The sequence below is a fragment of the Rutidosis leptorrhynchoides genome, chromosome 9, assembly GCF_046630445.1.
Source record: "Rutidosis leptorrhynchoides isolate AG116_Rl617_1_P2 chromosome 9, CSIRO_AGI_Rlap_v1, whole genome shotgun sequence".
Lineage (NCBI taxonomy): Eukaryota > Viridiplantae > Streptophyta > Magnoliopsida > Asterales > Asteraceae > Rutidosis > Rutidosis leptorrhynchoides.
Window position 1 is genome coordinate 81,532,907 of NC_092341.1, and position 17,967 is coordinate 81,550,873.

Here is a 17,967-nt window from a genome sequence, read left to right on the forward strand (position 1 = left end):
ATCTGTCCCATTGTTTTGCAAGAATATCATCATCTGTAGATTTTATACATGTATTATCTATAAATCCAATTTTATTCTTAGTTTCAAGTGCTAAAGTCATAGCACATGACCAGACTCTGTAATTTTCAGTTCCCACCAATTTAATAGCAATCAAAGGAGTGCTACTAATATCACTAGGATGCAGATAAAGTGGATCCCCAAAATCTAGCTTACTAATAAGAGTATCACTAGTATCCCCCATTATAACAGATCAAATACAAAAAAATCAAACAGTCAAAAAATCACAGAGACAAGCAAGCAGATAAGATCCAAATAAACAGATAAACAGATATGATAAGAGAATAAAAATAAAGATAAAAGAAATACTACCAATTCTTTTCAAAGCCCTGCAAAAAAACAAGTCAGAACAAGACTTATAAAGGAGAGAAGAAGCCTCACAGTGGGAGCAATAGATTCACAAGATAACAGAAGAAACAAGATAATAAGCAGCGGAAGAACAACTTCAGCGATTAGGGTTTGAAGAAACCCTAATTTTTCAAATACAGAGACAACAGCAATTAATCTTCAGATTAACAACTGTAGTTACCCAAAAACACTTAGATCAACCTTCGAACACCACCAGAAGAACAGAATCGAAGATTATAAGAGTAGATCTTGAAAAAACCCCAAATCGATTAGAGAAACCCTAAATCAATTCGTCACCAGAGAAACTGTTGTACACAATCAACAAAGAAGATGATCAGAGATCTTTACTGCTCTGATACCATGAAAAAACTTCAATCCAACAGCAATAAAGTACACAAAGATTGTATACTCAAGAACACAGAAAACAAAGAAATGCTTCTTCAATAAATCGAATCAATAACCAAATACAGAACTATTAAATCTCAATCTCTCACTTGCAATACACAATAACTATTATTCACCAAAAAGATGAATAATATGAACAGATGAATAAGAAACCCTAATTTTGGGTATACAGATCGAAAATAAGAGCAGCTTTCCAGAATATGAGAATGAAAAAATAGAATAATTGAAACAGTAAACCCTAGCTGCCTTATATACGCGTATTTGGCCAAATAAACATCAAAGCCCTTGAAGAATCATCAAAATACAATCTGGCCCTTCAAACTCTTTATCCAGCAATAAGCTCCAAAATAAACTTTCATAATCTACAGGTTCAGTCCTTGAGCTTTTAATCCAGTATCCTTTTCTCAAATACATTTACAAATCTGCACTTAAACATTTTAAGTTAGAATCACATTATGATCAAGAAAGCTTGGAACATATATGTTACCTTTATCTTTTAATAATATGGTTAACAAATCCTTCTTTTTACCTTAATAGTTAGTGAAGCTTGTCAAATTCAGTTTCGGTTGTTTATGTTTCGCGTTGTTGGCTTGTTTTTGTATTGCTTCGTTGGCTAGATTGTATTCTTAGTTTAGCATAGTTGCGCCCTTGCAACTTGCGTGTCATTTTGTATTGTTGTCGAGTTGTTCTTCCTGTAATGTTTTCTTTGTGCTCTTTTAATAAAAGTTTGGTTAGCCTTTCAAAATATATATATATATATATATATATATATATATATATATATATATATATATATATATATATATATATATATATATATATAAAGTGATAACTATTAAGTTGTCTCATAGTGATTTTAAACATATAGTCCGTACAATATATACAAACTATATATGCAACACTTAATAAATTAAAAGGGGTAACGTTGAAAATTCAAATAGTGAGAGGGATGGGTATGAAAACCATACTCGTAGCGTATGGAGTAAAAAGGTTTGGTGAATCGAGTCAAGTAAAAAAGGGTGGGTCCATAAGTAGGCACACAAATTCAATGCGAAATATTGCCGGAAAAGGTAAAACTTCTTACAATTACCGATGGTCGTGACCATGACTTGACTGCAGTTTACGGTGTGATTACCAACAATACCTTTTATTGATAACATAAACACAAAATGTGAATGTTGATTCCTTAAAAAAGTTGTCAAATGCATATGGACATAAGTACTAGAGATTCTACACATTAAAATCGTTTATATTAGAATTGACATTGAATTCTACCAAATATTTATTTTTAGCCCACTTGTAGCTATGATACTATTTTTTTTTTAAAGCAGAAATCTTATTATTATTATTTTAGAATGTACATACAAGAGATATACAATATTTTTATAGGCATCGAATACCATGAGAATCACCACACCCTCAAATCTCACTTGCGAATACAAGTTGGGGAGTTAAATGAAAACAGTGCTGGAAATTCACAACGACAAAGTTTTCTTTAACCACCCATTTAAATTCGAAGGCATGGGGTTAACACGCATTCAGATAGCAGCTCGAAAAAATGAACAGATATGACAAGGACATAAATCTACATATTGGTAGTCCTAAACTCGATATATGTTGACTTAAACATGAGTTGATTTAGCCGATACTACTCCTGCTTCCACTTGGACCGTTTAAAGAGAGTGGATCATTTAGCCAACGAGACCAAGCCATATTCAGTTTACTTGTGCGGTTCGAGATCCAATCGTAACTTTTCAGTTGTATCTCAGTAGTCAAAACAGCCGCACCCTTAGTATTTTTGGAAAACACAGTGTTGTTTATGTTTTGCCATATGTAATAGCAAGTCACCCAAATAGTAGCTTGCCATGTATATGAGAAGATTGTAGAGCAGAAAGGACGGATCGCACCCGAAAGGATAAGTTCGAGGGTTAAATTAGAGGGTGGATCGAAATTCCACCATTTGAAAACCATACTCCATATTTCCTTGGCAAAAGAACACTTGAAAAGAATATGTTCTACACATTCCAGGTCGTTGTCACACACCGGGCATCGAGTGGAGTCAAGGTCAATACCCCATTTGTCAAGTTCAGTGCGGACAGGTATTCAATTTCTCCTAGCCCCCCATATGAATATAACAATCTTTAATGGAACCAGCTTGTTGGTCAAAGTTTCACAAGCAACATTTTCAGTAAGCAGTGCATTCTGGTCGATTATGCTCGTTAATTCCTTTACCGAGAATCCACCGTGAGTTGTAAGATCACATCTCCATCCGTCCTCGATCCTGTTGCACGGTACAAAACTTGATAAAACGTTAGTGAGATTGATGAGGTCCCCTTGAAGTCTCCCGGAGATTTCGCGGGACCAACACCAATTAGTGATAAGGTTGCTATTTTTCCACCGTACCCGGTCATGAATGGAGGCGTTTTGATTCGTATCGAGTCTAAACAAACGGTTAAATTTATCATTTAAAGGGGTGTCACCAAGCCATTTTTCATGCCAAAAACTTGTCAATTTACCATCAGCAACTACTTTCGTAAAGGAGGTTGAAAATGGAATATTTAACGAATCAAGATGTTTTTCTTTTTAATTATAGTTGCCCATGTGGAAGTTGAACATTTTACGTTGATTAAAGAGTTATCGTTTAGACCCCCATCAGCACCATATACACTTTTTACCACCCAAAGTGACTTTTGTTCAACTTTAAAACGCCACCACCATTTGCCAAGTAATGCTCGATTTTTGTTTAGCAGAGAACCAATATTTAACCCCCCATATCGAAAGGCAATAAGGCCGTTTCCCACTTTATCCAAGAGATTTTGGATGAGTCACCCGCGCTCCCCAAAAGAACCTATGACGTAGGCCCTAAAGATTATTAATAACAGAAACAGGGGCCTTGAATAATGAAAAAAAATATAAAGGTAAGGAATTTAGCACCAATTTTATTAGAGTTAGTCTTCCTCCGAAGGAGATGGATTTCGCCTTCCAATCTGCGAGTCGTTTCCCAAATTTTGAGAATACCGGATCCCACTCTTTAATTTTGTTCATATTAGCCCCTATTGGTAGTCCTAGATATGTGATAAGTAACGAACCAACAGAACATCCAAGCCATGAAGCCATAATTTCCGTTTCAGTTTGCGTTACACCCACCCCAAAAATGCTACTTTTGTTGAAATTAACCTTTAGCCCCGATGTTTCTTCGAAGCATTTGAGAATCTTCATTAAGTTTTTTGCGTTTCTTTTATTCCTTTCCACGAAGAACATGGTATCATCAGCGTATTGAAGATGAGTAAAATGAACTTTGTCTTTACCGATGTATACGCCCGAAAATAGGTTCCTGTTAGCCGCCACTTTAGTTAGATAATGTCACGACCCTACTTTTTCCGTTATCTTTTACCGTCTGTATTTAACATCCGTTAGTTGATATTCGCGCCACGTCATTTCTATGACTTATATTATTATTTTAGTAATAATAATATATTCCTTATTATGTGTTATATGAATATTTGTATTCGTATTTAAAATTGTACGTTTCTACGTGGCGTGAATTTCTATCCGGCAAATCATTTCGGTTTTCAAACCAACGGGTTAGACTTTGAGATTTTTGAATCCAGATTATTTTAATTATGATATTTTTATATCATATGGGTATATAAAGTATGTGAAGACCCGTACTAATCCATCCAGACGAAGTCCATATCGATTATAAATGATTCACAACAGTTGATTACATCGCGAGGTGCTTGACCTCTTTATGATATATTTTACAAACATTGCATTCGTTTTTGAAAAGACAATCTTTCATTACATCGACAGTTGACGGCGTGCATACCATTTTATAATATATCTAACTATAATTGACTTAATAATAATCTTGATGAACTCAACGACTCGAATGCAACGTCTTTTGAAATATGTCATGAATGACTCCAAGTAATATCTTTAAAATGAGCAATTGCACAGCGAAAGACTTCTTTCATACCTGATAATAAACATGCTTTAAAGTGTCAACCAAAAAGGTTGGTGAGTTCATTAGTTTATCATAAATAAACATTTCATAATTTTAATAGACCACAAGATTTCATATTTCCAATTCTCATAAACATACGTCCCATGCATAGAGACAAAAATATCATTCATATGGATTGAACACCTGGTAACCGACATTCACAATATGCATATAAGAATATCCCCATCATTCCGGGATCCTCCTTCGGACATGATATAAATTTCGAAGCACTAAAGCATCCGGTACTTTGGATGGGGCTTGTTGGGCCCGATAGATCTATCTTTAGGATTCGCGTCAATTAGGGTGTCTGTTCCCTAATTCTTAGATTACCAGACTTAATAAAAGGGGCATATTCGATTTCGATAATTCAACCATATAATGTAGTTTCGATTACTTGTGTCTATTTAGTAAAACATTTATAAAAACAACGCATGTATTCTCAGTCCCAAAAATATATATTGAAAAAGCATTTAAAAAGGGATTAATGAAACTTACGCATATAAATATTGCAAAACAGTTATTAAAACATTGCATGTATTCTCAGCCCAAAAATGTAAAGAGTAAAAAGGGCAAATGAAACTCACGCATATAAATATTGTAAAACAGTTAATAAAATATTTGCATGTATTCTCAGCCCAAAAATGTATATAAAAAGGGAATAATGAAACTCACGCATATAAATATTGTAAAACAGTTAATAAAATATTTGCATGTATTCTCAGCCCAAAAATGTATATAAAAAGGGAATAATAAAACTCACGCATATAAATATTGTAAAATAGTTAATAAAATATTTGCATGTATTCTCAGCCCAAAAATGTATATAAAAAGGGAATAATGAAACTCACGCATATAAATATTGTAAAACAGTTAATAAAACATTTGCATGTATTCTCAGCCTAAAAATGTATATAAAAAGGGAATAATGAAACTCACCTAATGTATTTTGTAGTTAAAATACATATGGCGACATTAAACAAACTGAACAATGCAGGGTTGGCCTCAGATTCACGAACCTAAATCATTTGTATATTCATTAATACATATAATCGTATTCGAATGAATATATATATATATATATATATATATATATATATATATATATATAACTTTATTAATTACATTACTTTTATATTAATAATATATATTTTAAATTTGTGTGTTCATTCAAATGGTTAATATTTTATAGTTATATTAATATATTGATATACGTACTTGTTTAATATTATATTTAAAAAAAATCGATAATATGTTGTTTGTAAGTGTTTATATATAAATAATTTTAGTAGGTTTTTTATATATAGTTATGTGAAGTTTTAATATAAGTGTAGTATATATAATAAATATATTTTATGTACAAAGTATTTATTTGCTTTAAAATGATAGTTTTTGAGATTAATAAAGATAATATTAATAATCATATTATTTAATATCAATACTTATTTTGATAATAATATTATTAGTAATAACATTAATAATAATAATTATAATTGTAACTAGGGTTATGTTAACGATAATAATATTTGGTAACTACTACTTATATTAGTGGTAGTAACAATAATAATAATTATGATGATAATATTAATAATAATACTTATCAAATACTAATAATAAACCTTTTCATCATAATGATAATAATATTAAAGTTTTTTTTTTAAATTTATAATAATATCATAAATAATACTTATAGTAATAATAATAATAGATATAATATTTTTTTTTTATGATAATAGTAATAATAATAACAATTATAATACTCATAACAATAATTGTAATACTAATATTAACAATAACAATAATAATAATAACAATAATAATAATAATGAAATTGATCATAATAATAATAATTATACTTCTAATAATAACATAAATATTAATAATAATATTAATAATAATAACTTTAAAGAAGATAAAATGACTACCTTGTAATAGCTAAAAATGAAATGTCCCTGCCGGGTCTCGAACCCGAGACCTCTCGATACCCAACAACACTCATAACCCATTCAGTCTACTTTGTTTTTCTGATTATATACAGATTCGTTTTGATTTAATCCCACATTTTCTGTTCCCATTTTCTTCTCCTTCACCCAAATCAAACGACCAGTGATTCATAATTTGGTAACAAATTATATTTCGTTTGTTTTAGTAACAATAAAGATAACAGATCACTAATTTGTATTTGCAAAATTTATTTAACAGAAAAAAAAACATATAAACACAGCAGTCTGCTGTTCGTCAATTACAAAAAAAAAAATATTGATTAAGAATTCAAAAACGTTTTAGGTAATAATCTCTATATGAAAAAGTTTCTAAATCGTGCCTATAAACTTTATCAATCATCAATTTGACTGAAGATATCAAAACGATTCCGAATTTTGTGATGAATGTTCGGTTGACTTTTTATTTTCAAAAGTTTGACTCCCGAATTGGAACACGATAGGAATAATTGGGTCTTGAAAACTTGCAGATAGATTAAATGAATTATTTATAACAGAACTGCATTAAAGGATTTCGAAATGCTTTAAAGAATCGAGTTTTGATTAAAAAGTGTTCATAACAGACTCGTGACTCTTCTGATTAATTTAAATCAAATATAAGCTGTAAAATGGATTATGTAATTGATGATGATAGTGGAAGGTTGAATGGGTTTTTCAGAACACGTAGTAAACATTTGATTTTATAGCTAAATTAATGAACATTGATCAATACTTGATCAGATGGAATGGGAGATAAATAAATATAAAAAGCAGATTCCAATTTAACAGCATTTGTCTGCATTATAGAAATTGAGGTCGAGGTCATACCCTTTAATAGACAGAAACAAAAATTAGAACAGAATCGATGGTGACTTGAAACTGTATTAAATTCCTTTATCCTTAAATACGTATTTTATCTATTTTTTTATATATATATGAGCAGTCGTATTTATATATGTATATACATATATATATATCTGTATATGTATCCATATATTTATGTAGTTAGATATTTCTGTATTCATATATCAGCACATCGATTTTTAGCTATATCTGTATCTTAAATCATAATACTAATTATACAACTTTTATATTTAATCTTAATTTTTAATAATAATGGAACTAATATACATAAATTAATAATAATGATAATATTAGTAATAATCCTAATAATCATAAAAATGATAATCATATTATTAATGATAATAAATTGTATTTATTTCTAATAATAATAACTATAATAATATTAATGATATTAATAACAATAATAATAATATCGATAAAAAATAATAATAAGAATAATTAAAATTATAGTTTCATTCATTTTTATAATAATATTTATTTTTATCATCTTTATTTTTGATAATCATAACTTTTTAGTTACACTTATAACAATGATAATGATATTAACGTTAATAATACTAATATTGATATTAAAAGTAATAGTAGTAACAAAAGTACTAATAATATAACAACTATATTTTCGACTTGCATTTAATATATTACCATCACATATTATAAGTTATATATATTTTAATGATATATATAACATATAATAGTTAAACATTTTATGTATATTCCCATATACATAACATAATAATTATTTATAGAGTTCATATACACTTATATATAGTTTTTCTTTACTAATCACTTTGTTACCTTGTATATTATTTTACACATTCAGTTCTAATGATTAAGTATATTTTATTATTTCAATTCATTATATATGCTTTTGTTTATAAATATTTATCTACATATACACATATACCTATATATATATATATATATATATATATATATATATATATATATATATATATATATATATATATATATATATATATATATATACTTTTACTTACACGCAATTGTTCGTGAATCGTTGGATAGAGTCGAAGGGTAATTGATTACATGAATATAGATTTCAAAACTTTCAAGACTTAACACTACAGATTTTTGCTTATCGTGTCGGAAACATATAAAGATTAAGGTTTAAATTTGATCGGAAATTTCCGGGTCACTACAGTACCTACCCGTTAAAGAAATTTCGTCCCAAAATTTGATAGAGGTTGTCATGGATAACAATAAGAACATTTTTATGACAAATATGAGTTGATTAATATAGTTTTATCATCATTGAGTAATATGGATAAAACCATTTGATATTGTGAATAGTACGAGTGAAGCTATCACCAAAGAGTGAAATGAGTAGGTATAGATTCGTCATATCTTTTGACGTAGATAGGATTGATTTCCAAGTTCAAGAGATCTGGAGAAAATCTTCGTAAAAAGATTTGATTCTTCGGTAATCAAGGGAATTAGGATCCGCTTTAAATGTGATCATCTGTTTTAATTGTTCTGTCGGATATTTTACTATAATTCCACCCCCGTCGTTTCCTTAAAACTCACACCTTCTATTCTTCCTCCTTAATTCATACCTTAAAGCATTCGTCGATATGCTCCATCCCATTCTGATCCTTAATATACTCTTAACTTTCATATATGTCATTCTTCTTTTTCATCTACCATCGGAGGAAGTTATTTTCTTCTACCATTACCTGGGGGTTATAGTGTTTTTCATTCTCCCGTGTCTTTATATTGTTATACGCATTGGTATACACGGTTTGTAGTTTCGGGGTTGTTATTGGGCTTTATATTCTCCATTATATTTCGGAGCTTCATGCTTTCGTTTTCTCTTCCCGTCTGCGAGTCAAGCGAATAATGGTCCGGAATTCGTAGGTATCGATTTTGGAATGAACATAGTTAATGTCCTAAGAAGGAAATCGTAATGGCACGATCTTAATTTGGTAAATTACCAGAATATCCGGAAAAATAGAACTATCAAGAAGATATATTATTAATATGTTTGGAGATTGGGTAGAATGTAAGAGTCGTGTAAATGGCACATGATGATGGTACTGTGAATCATCACATTCCATTAGAAACTCAGCATGAATTACTGTAATATAATCACGTTGATCAAGTGTCATTATATTATACTAACTCATGCATCAGTTCCCAACATTACTTCAATAACTTTCATATTTTAAGCTCGAAAGTTTACAGAATATAGAAACTAACAGTTTCTATATGATGTAACACTGATAGTAAGAAGAGATTAATGATTTTAGGTAAGAATAGTTATAAAAATATCTCCAGAAATATGGAGGATATTTATAATGAAAGATACGATAATATCTCGAAATATCTAAGATCAGAGGATGATAGAAACTATTGTCTGCAAGGGTTTAGAGTAAGGAGCAAGATATTCACTAAAGACTTTAGCAGACATTGAATCATTTGGATTCTTTTAAGTCAAACTTATTCTTTGTTATTTGTCCATGGCTTTCTTCCTAGTTTCGCATAATCTGCTTTTAGGTACTAAATTTTCTATTGAATGTTTCCAACATAATGATACACAGGAAGCACGAGGAGGTATATAATTTCGGACGAGAATATTTATGAAAATATCCTCAGAAATATCGAAGATATTGATGATGATATTTTAGAATTTCTAAGTTCGATGGTTGATGGAGAAAGATTTTCCGCAAGATTTTAACATGACTTCGGAGCAAGATATTCTCTAAAGATTTCAGCGGATCCAGAATTATCTGGATTCTTTGAATACATGGTATGGTCCTTGTATTTGTCCTTGGTCTTCTTCGTGGTTAGCTCATTCCGTTTTCCAGTTCCAACTTTTCTGAGCTTTTCCAACATACTATTCTTTATCATCAAACTTTCGATGATTAAGGTCGTTTTACGGTTGTCTATGGTTTCTGCTGCTTCATTCAACTTTTTCAACATTCAGAGTATTGATTTGTGACTGAGTGCTTTTCAGAATTTCAGAATAAAAGATCATAATTCTAAGAGATAAATGTCATACATATAACTGTTGATGTAGATATGCTGTGAGTTTTCAAAGTACTGATTGCTGATTCTCGGTAACTGTTATGGCAGTTCTCGTTACAAGATGCGGATGAGTATATGATAGGGTTTCAATGAATAAATATAGTGATTTGTCAAAGAGATTTAAGTCAAAAACAACGAGGTTGTTGGTACGTCTTCTGGTAATATAGTGGAATATAAAAGAATTCTCCGTTATCAAAAGGGTAATTGTATATATCATGATTATAGTAAGGCTACTTCGAATGAAAAGTCGAAGTTGACTTGCTGGAGCTGTGACAAAATTGGCTACTTTGAAAAGGGATCGCAAAGTTATTTTTGCTAATATATGCCAAAGGATTTGACGCTGCTACGTGTTAAATTTTTACTCAGTTGCCGAGAGTTTCTCAGGTGCATAACTATATGCATAAATCTTTCCTTCCGTAGATGAAGTGCGGTTGATTCATCCTATCGATTGAGGTGTTTTCAAGAATCATGAAAGGTTTGAACGCAGACTGTAATCGTCAAGATACAAATGAAGTTTAAGATGAGATCAAGTGGCAAACTTGAAGAAATGTTCAGTTTCATATGTTATAATCAATATTTTAATTCATTTTAATTGTCCAATGTCGACAGTCCATATTTGATAGTCCACAATTAACAGTCCGATAATACATATATAGCTTAATATATAATATTCGAATTAATTAATTATCGGGACCCGTGTACATGTCTCAGACTCGATCACAACTCAAAGTATATATATTATTATAGAATCAACCTCAACCCTGTATAGAGAACTCGATCATTACTGCATATAGAGTGTCTATGGTGATTCCAAATAATATATATAAATGCGTCGATATGATATGTCAAAACCTTGTATACGTGTCCCGATATTTAAAGTGCGTAAAATAAATAACAGAAATTAAATATTGATAAATAAAGTGCGTAAAGTAAATAACAGAAATTAGATGAAAATAAATAAAGTTGCGGGAATGTAAATTGCGATAATTAAATTGCGATAAATAAAATGCGATAAATAGAATGTAATTAGTTAGCTAGGAACAGTTAGCGTGGTTTCTTAACAAAATTCCATATTGTTAATTAGTCTGTTTCTAATCAATTTTTATTGTGTCCATTATTTCTTCATTATGCCACTTGTTGGATTCTGGTAAGTAAAAATCCAAACATGAAATTGAATTTGAATGAAAATGTTTATTCTGTGGTGAACGGATTCGTATAGCGATAAATGTAGGTAGGATGGTAATCGACCGTTGAATCAGATTCGAAGAATGTACAATGTAACTTATTAATGTGAAATCTTAAATATTTCTCGGGTATTACCTACCCGTTAAAATATTTTTACCATTAACAGTTTGTACGAAAGAATTTTTAATCACAATCTTTATGAAAATATATTTACATATATATTTTCTTCAGATGTAATTATGGATTTAATGAGTCAATGTGATATTAAACTCATCAGATTTACGATTAGAACTATGATACATAATCTCTAAAACATTAGAGTTTACATAATCGTCATGTCGAACGAAGATAAATGATGTAGAATGATTCGTGGAACGATAATTATACTCGAGGTGCAGAATGAGATGTTGAGGCATGGATTGTTGAAACTTGGGTTGTTGGTGGTAATGGTGCCATTGGTGCTGAGGCTGGTGATGTTACTGGTGTTGGTGATACTGTTGATGATTGCAAATTGTATACCGTGCTCTCTAAAGTTAATACTCGAGCTCGAAGTTCTCTAACTTCTTCTGCTAACCCTGGTTGTTTATCAATGTGAGGTAGAGGTCGGATATCTTCTCTAGTTCCATTAATGGTAGTTTCAAGACGAAAAATTCTTGCAAATAGGGTATAAACGGTATTGCGAACGGGTTCGCCGGTGAGCGGGTCAAGTACTCCAAAGTTAGGTGGTAGATTTGATTCATGATATGGAGTACCTTCTTCCTTTCTCCATAGGGTGAGTATGTCATGAACCCACCCAATTTTCTCCAGTAATCACGATAGTTGATTGGTTGGTGTGCTCCTGTCACGCTGTCTTCGGAGTCAGAGGAACTTGGTCGATTCGTAGAGGCCATCTTACGCGATCTCAGGAAAGATTTTTGGTATGAAGAGTTTAGTGATAGCAATTGATAGTTAGATGGTATTCTCAATGCATAATTTGCATAGATATATATAGTACCAGGATCCCTTAAATTAAGGAGAAATTTACGAGAGATATTAGGCAAGGTCTACAGTAACAGATACACTAAGATATGAATTGTCAGATACGCTAAGATATGAATTTTGTCTATACACTATTCATGCAGTCAATGCAGTAAAACGTGTCTAGACTAAGAATTATGAGCAGGTAATTTCCTAAGGATGATAAGCAGATGATTTCCGACAAAATGATAAGCAAAACTTTTGACATGCAGACACGGTCGAAGTCCAGACTCACTAATGCATCCTAACGACTATCAGTTAGACTCACTAATGCAAGATCTGGTTCGCTAAGAGCACCGCTCTGATACCAACTGTGAAGACCCGTACTAATCCATCCGTACAAAGTCCATATCGATTATAAACAATTCATAACAGTTGATTACATCGCGAGGTGCTTGACCTCTTTATGATATATTTTACAAACATTGCATTCGTTTTTGAAAAGACAATCTTTCATTACATCGACAGTTGATGGCGTGCATACCATTTTATAATATATCTAACTATAATTGACTTAATAATAATCTTGATGAACTCAACGATTCGAATGCAACGTCTTTTGAAATATGTCATGAATGACTCCAAGTAATATCTTTAAAATGAGCAATTGCACAGCGGAAGACTTCTTTCATACCTGATAATAAACATGCTTTAAAGTGTCAACCAAAAAGGTTGGTGATTTCATTAGTTTATCATAAATAAACATTTCATAATTTTAATAGACCACAAGATTTCATATTTCCAATTCTCATAAACATACGTCCCATGCATAGAGACAAAAATATCATTCATATGGATTGAACACCTGGTAACTGACATTCAAAATATGCATATAAGAATATCCCCATCATTTCGGGATCCTCCTTCGGACATGATATAAATTTCGAAGCACTAAAGCATCCGGTACTTTGGATGGGGCTTGTTGGGCCCGATAGATCTATCTTTAGGATTCGCGTCAATTAGGGTGTCTGTTCCCTAATTCTTAGATTACCAGACTTAATAAAAGGGGCATATTCGATCTCGATAATTCAACCATATAATGTAGTTTCGATTACTTGTGTCTATTCCGTAAAACATTTATAAAAACAACGCATGTATTCTCAGTCCCAAAAATATATATTGCAAAAGCATTTAAAAAGGGATTAATGAAACTTACGCATATAAATATTGCAAAACAGTTATTAAAACATTGCATGTATTCTCAGCCCAAAAACGTAAAGAGTAAAAAGGGTAAATGAAACTCACGCATATAAATATTGTAAAACAGTTAATAAAACATTTGCATGTATTCTCAGCCCAAAAATGTATATAAAAAGGGAATAATGAAACTCACGCATATAAATATTGTAAAACAGTTAATAAAATATTTGCATGTATTCTCAGCCCAAAAATGTATATAAAAAGGGAATAATAAAACTCACGCATATAAATATTGTAAAATAGTTAATAAAATATTTGCATGTATTCTCAGCCCAAAAATGTATATAAAAAGGGAATAATGAAACTCACGCATATAAATATTGTAAAACAGTTAATAAAATATTTGCATGTATTCTCAGCTCAAAAATATATATAAAAAGGGAATAATGAAACTCACGCATATACATATTGTAAAACAGTTAATAAAATATTTGCATGTATTCTCAGCCCAAAAATGTATATAAAAAGGGAATAATAAAACTCACGCATATAAATATTGTAAAATAGTTAATAAAATATTTGCATGTATTCTCAGCCCAAAAATGTATATAAAAAGGGAATAATGAAACTCACGCATATAAATATTGTAAAACAGTTAATAAAACATTTGCATGTATTCTCAGCTCAAAAATATATATAAAAAGGGAATAATGAAACTCACGCATATAAATATTGTAAAACAGTTAATAAAATATTTGCATGTATTCTCAGCCCAAAAATGTATATAAAAAGGGAATAATAAAACTCACGCATATAAATATTGTAAAATAGTTAATAAAATATTTGCATGTATTCTCAGCCCAAAAATGTATATAAAAAGGGAATAATGAAACTCACGCATATAAATATTGTAAAACAGTTAATAAAACATTTGCATGTATTCTCAGCTCAAAAATATATATAAAAAGGGAATAATGAAACTCACGCATATACATATTGTAAAACAGTTAATAAAATATTTGCATGTATTCTCAGCCCAAAAATGTATATAAAAAGGGAATAATGAAACTCACGCATATACATATTGTAAAACAGTTAATAAAACATTTGCATATATTCTCAGCCCAAAAATGTATATAAAACGGGAATAATGAAACTCACCTAATGTATTTTGTAGTAAAAATACATATGGCGACATTAAATAAACTGAACAATGCAGGGTTGGCCTCAGATTCACGAACCTAAATCATTTGTATATTCATTAATACATATAATCGTATTCGAATGAATATATATATAATTTTATTAATTACATTACTTTTATATTAATAACATATATTTTAAATTTGTGTGTTCATTTAAATGGTTAATATTTTATAGTTATATTAATATATTGATATACATACTTGTTTAATATTATATTTAAAAAAAATCGATAATATGTTGTTTGTAAGTGTTTATATATAAATAATTTTAGTAGGTTTTTTATATATAGTTATGTGAAGTTTTAATATAAGTGTAGTATATATAATAAATATATTTTATGTACAAAGTATTTATTTGCTTTAAAATGATAGTTTTTGAGATTAATAAAGATAATATTAATAATTGATAATGCTAAAAACGAACATATATTTCATAGCATTATTCCTCAAGAAAGACAAGCTTTTAGTTGCAATTGTTCTATTTACAAGTGATATTCGTTTAAATAATAAAAGGTGAAGACAAAAGACAGATTCGACGAATTGAAGACGCAAACGACCAAAAAGCTCAAAAGTATAAAATACAATCAAAGAGGTTCCAATTATTGATAAGAAACGTCTCGAAATTACAAGAGTACAAGATTCAAAACGCAAAGTACAAAATATTAAATTGTACGCAAGGACGTTCGAAAATCCGGAACCGGGACCAGAGTCAACTCTCAACGCTCGACGCAACGGACTAAAAATTACAAGTCAACTATGCACATAAATATAATATAATATTTAAATAATTCTTATAATTATTTAATATATTATATTTATTTATAAAACCGTCGGTAAACAAAGAGCCAAACTCGTGTGAGCTGTAAAAGCAAACTCCGCGACTCGCGGAGTTTGAAGGCCAAAAATGCCGCGAGTCGCGGAGCCCCAAGTTTTCAAAATCCCTATAAAAGCAAACGAATTCTGATCGCAAAAATCACCAATATATCCATCCATCTATCTAAACGTATATATTTATATTTATATTATAATTTTAATTTTAATTTTAATTTTAATTTTAATTTTAATTTTAATTCTAATAATAAGGGTATGTTAGCGAATGTTGTAAGGGTGTAAGTCAAAATTCTGTCCGTGTAACGCTACGCTATTTTTAATCATTGTAAGTTATGTTCAACCTTTTTACATTAATGTCTCGTAGCTAAGTTATTATTATGCTTATTTAATCCGAAGTAATCATGATGTTGGACTAATTACTAAAATTGGGTAATTGGGCTTTGTACCATAATTGGGGTTTGGATAAAAGAACGACACTTGTGGAAATTAGACTATGGGTTATTAATGGATTTTATATTAATTCAACAATACCTTGTTAATTTAATATACAAACTTATAATTCGACGTATTTATATATAACCACATACGCTTGACTGGGTACGGTGGGCAGGATATCTATAAATACCAATAATTATTCATTTTACCGGATACGGAACTGGATTAATAGTTAATAGACTTGTTGAAACAGGGGTGAATTACATTCAAGGGTAATTGGTGTAATTGTTAACAAAGTAGTAAAACCTTGGTTTACACGCAGTCGATAACCTGGTGTATTCATTAAACAAAGTATTAAAACCTTGTTACAATTCGAATCCCCAATTAGTTGGAATATTTGACTTCGGGAATAAGAATAATTTGACGAAGGCTTTCGCTCTTTATATTTATGACTGATGGACTATTATGGACAAATCTGTATGGACATATTAAATAATCCAGGACAAAGGACAATTAACCCATGGGCATAAAACTAAAATCAACACGTCGAACATCATGATTACGGAAGTTTAAATAAGCATAATTATTTTATTTCATATTTAATTTCCTTTATTTTATATTTAATTGCACTTCTAATTATCGCATTTTTTAATTATCGCAAGTTTATTTTATCGCACTTTTATTATTCGCAATTTCATTATCGTTATTTACTTTACGCTTTAAATTAAGTCTTGTATTTATTTATTATTTTACATTTGGTTTTAACTGCGACTAAAGTTTTAAAATCGACAAACCGGTCATTAAACGGTAAAAACCCCCCTTTATAATAATAATATTACTTATATATATATTTGTATTTTTGTAAAAGTAAACTAATATAGCGTTAAGCTTTGTTTAAAGATTTCCATGTGGAACGAACCGGACTTACTAAAAACTACACTACTGTACGATTAGGTACACTGCCTATAAGTGTTGTAGCAAGGTTTAAGTATATCCATTCTCTAAATAAATAAATATCTTGTGTAAAATTGTATCGTATTTAATAGTATTTCCTTGTAAAATTTAATAGTATTTTATACCCCTTAGCTTTGACACCAAGTATTTTTGGCGCCGCTGCCGGGGACCTCTTAAAAGCCGAAAGCGCAACGCTACATTAAAAAAAAAAGATTTTTATTTTACTTTTATTAAAATTCATTTTTATAAAAGTACGTTTTAAATATTCGAAAATATAAAAAGAAAAACAAAAATTTATATATTTTTAAGAGTTTGTTAAAAGTTTTATAAGTTTCTTTATTTTTATTTTAGTATAAGTTTTATTTAAATATCTTTTATTTATATAAAAATAGAAAATTAGAAAACATAAAAAAAAAAAGTCGAATAAAAAAACGTACCTGAGTTGATTTTTGGAACCCCGCGACTCGCGGGGTTTGCTGCATTGAATACCGCAACTCGC